Source organism: Priapulus caudatus, unplaced genomic scaffold (genome assembly GCF_000485595.1).
Source record: "Priapulus caudatus unplaced genomic scaffold, Priapulus_caudatus-5.0.1 Scaffold1185, whole genome shotgun sequence".
Classification (NCBI taxonomy): Eukaryota; Metazoa; Priapulida; class Priapulimorpha; order Priapulimorphida; family Priapulidae; genus Priapulus; species Priapulus caudatus.
The window spans coordinates 5,593-9,314 of NW_014578246.1; the positions used below are offsets into that span (position 1 = coordinate 5,593).

General features: G+C 43.5%; 1 protein-coding gene across 1 annotated transcript in view; it reads left to right on the forward strand.

The window, feature by feature from the left end:
- LOC106815723 overlaps positions 1 to 3,722 on the forward strand; it is a 51,703-nt gene that overhangs the window by 1,926 nt on the left and 46,055 nt on the right. The gene's annotated exons all lie outside the window — the stretch shown is intronic.

A 3,722-nucleotide genomic window follows, 5' to 3' on the forward strand; every position in this document is an offset into this window, starting at 1 on the left:
ACTGTAGCTCATTGGCTTGCTGTGGTCACCCGGCACGTTCCTGTGCTTCAACGGCTCCCTGGTGCCCGGTTCACGGCCCTGTGTCACGGCTCTGTGGTCACGGCTCCATGTGGGTCACGGACTGCCGCTTGTCTCGAGTCGTTCCGATCGCTCGTCATCGATCGCTCATTTCGTACGTTGCTACATCACTTAAATGATTCCAACATCTCGCTATAATTAGCAAATGTCTTGACCTTATCTTTGTCAATATTATAGGTGCACGGTGATCATCTACAGTCTAATACACCCGTCAGCATGAATACTCTTGATAGGAACCCTAGCTTACTGTCGGAGAAAACCCGTATGTCGCATAAACCTACGCACATATTCTCATGTTTTTGTAATTAACATGTAATGTTAAAAAGCGGGATAAACTATAGAAACAATATTTAAAGGACCTTAACGCGTACTTTTATAAAACGCATACCTTTAGGAGCCTCCGCGCTACCGGAACACTCCTGGAATCGGGCCATCCAATCCATCCCGTCCACGCTAGCACCTGCACGCGACAAAAGCTGAAAGAGTTTCCCTCGGCAGTAGCCACGCTCGACCGAGCTTCGCAATCGCGGCGCCGCGCGACACTCATTGACCGTAGCCAAGCCGTCCACGTCGCAAATAGTCTTCAGCCTGAAATATTTCTATTGTATATTATTACACAGATATGAATAACGTTCATCACCTTTAACTCGGCGACTCGCCACGCAACGTCCCTACGCACGGGCACACACACGAATTGCAGGGGAGGCAAACAAACAAACAAACAAACAAACACAACGAGACACATTCGTAAGCACACATTCCTCTCTCTTTATTGGCTGCTCTGCTTCTCGCTTCACACACACACGCACACGACACCACACACACACATACACACAGCACACACGCACAAGGCGCAGCACACACACCATCACACACACACACACACACACACCACACACACATGCACACACAAGGGATGTATTAAACTTCGATTTTCTACTACCCCTATTACGGTACTACAGGGGCGCGGCGCCAGGTATTTTCTTTAGGGTGGGCGAAAGCAGGAGCGTGTTACAGCCGGCACGCCGCAAGGGGCGGGGTCTGGGGGGCTCTCCCCACGGAAATTTCGCAAATGACCCCCTCAGATGGCTGTTTTCTGCCGAGCCAGGGGGGGTCCGGACCCCCGGGACCCCCCCTGTACACGCCCCTGGAAACCTGTCTCCAGACTGATTTTAAAAACCCCGCGACTGTTGCGCTCTGCACTGACGGCAGTTGGGCGCCTAGGGGGCGATTCAATGATACATTCAAGCTGCGCTACGCCAAAATTACTTGCCCGCCCCGTAATCCTTCGTGTACCAATCGACGTTGCTTAGTTGCGCACTTGCGGAATAACACAAGCTATTTTAGCTAAATTTTCGTATAATTTCTCAACGTCACTTGCATTAAGGCGGAGCCGTTTTTTTTAGCGTGCGATTTCATCAAGCTAATAAATTTACCCGTAAACCTTTGCTGCCGATATGTTTACCACGAGCTGACGCAGGTGCCGTACACACCACTCGAAATATCTTCCGCAGCGTGTTTCCATCTACCACAGCATGCCATTATTTCTATTGCGAAAACATTATGAAGTACTACTCAACTAAAAATAAATAAATAATTACATACATCACACAGACAGCGGCGCCTTTGACGCTCTTTGTCAGTAGCTTGCGGCATGTTTTTCGTTTAAGCGAGTTCGTAGTTAGGCGTGTACGTGCACACAGCGCCACGTTACTGCATACGACCATCCGATCAGGCCGATACAGGCCTGACACAACCTACTACAACCATGCCACCGTTGACCTGTCTTATGGAAAGATCTTCGATGAGCTATACCCGCATACAAGATCCCAGTGTTATCACCTACGCAGTGGAAGTGGTAAAGTCATTGGTATTGCCCAATCTCCCAAATAAAATTCATAAATGTGCATCTCATTGTTCTGCAGATCCCGATTGCGTCATAATTGGTTTCGACAACTCGATTAGCACATGCTATATCTGTCACGTGGCTGTGCACGCTACAAACACTTTTTTAGCGGATCAGGAGTATTTGTGTGCGATAAATTAAGGCGCAAAATAGATCATTTATAGTAAGTCTAAATGCTCTTCGCATTGTCTTCTATTGTGACAGTTATATTGACTATAGACACCCTGATTACTAAAGTGTGTAAAATCATTGATGAGAAAGTGGTTCAACGAACAGCTAGATTATCTTGATTTAATTTCTACGTGTGCTAATTTCAGAGTGTCATTCGTGTTAATTTCTAACATGCATCATCTAATGCTCTTAAACAAAAACTCAATTTTTTGGCTAAACCTAGTAACTAGCTATATCTAGTAATCAAGACTGATATTTTCTGGCATAATCTAATTTATTTTAATCTAATCTAATCTAATCGAAGATCATATCCAATCCAATATCCAATCCAATCCAATCCAACACAATCCAATCCAACACAATCCAATCCAACACAATCCAATCCAACACAATCCAATCCAACACAATCCAATCTGCTTTATTCGAATATAATTATCACATGATGTGTAGGCCTACACATTATTAGAACTGCTCTACATTTGCAGGTAGAGCAGGTATCTCCTGTGTAGTACAGAAGGTACAATCCATGTAGTTAAATTCCAGTTTAATTGTCGTAGTGAACTATAAGAAATGTCGTGCACTCTCGAACACTTTAAAATCAATGCCGGGAGTAATCAACTCACAGTTTAAGATATATACGCTGAAAATATAATAGTCTTGAGCTTTTCCGTGTGAATGTGCGTGCGGGAGTGCTTGTGCGTGCGTGTGTGTTTGTGCGTGCGTGTGTGCTTGTGCGTGCGTGTGTGTGCGTGCGTGCTTGCGTGTACGTGGTTACGTACGTACGTGCGTACTTGATTGCGGTTCTGCGTGTAATAACTAAAACGCCGAGGGTGTGCTAACGTGTAAGAGCATTCACGCCATAAATTATTTCCATTTCCATTAATTTCTACGTGTGCTAATTTCAGAGTGTCATTCGTGTTAATTTCTAACATGCATCATCTAATTGCTCTTAAACAAAAACTCAATTTTTTGGCTAAACCTAGTAACTAGCTATATCTAGTAATCAAGACTGATGTTACGCGTGTGCTAACGTGTAAGAGCATTCACGCCATAAATTATTTCCAAGAATGCAAAATAATATTTTGAATGAATCCATGTATATCGTGGCGCATTGCCGACGTCGGCCAGACAAAGGTACCGTCTTAATTATATATCTACGTTATAGATTTTAAAACATCGCACTTGTACGTGGTTACCATTGTATGTCATAATCCATTGTAATCTGGTTTAGAAAATCAATAAAATTGGATTCCTCAGCATAAAATTGTTTAGTAAATCTATTTACAGTCGAAGATAGAATTTATTCCCTACGTACATCACGATGTACTCTCGCATGTGCATCTAGTTATTCTACGGCAACACTCAAAATAATTCGTCTGCTACAAGTGGAATCACAATCAATATTAAGCAAGCTAGATCGTATTTAAAAAATAATAGATCCTTCCAATTAACGAAAACTCTGAACCAAAAATGTCTGTCTGATCGAGCGAGATACCCACGCCTTTGTGTATTATGGTAGATATTAGCTACGTCTACACGACGAACCTTAACTCGAGTTAAGCTAACT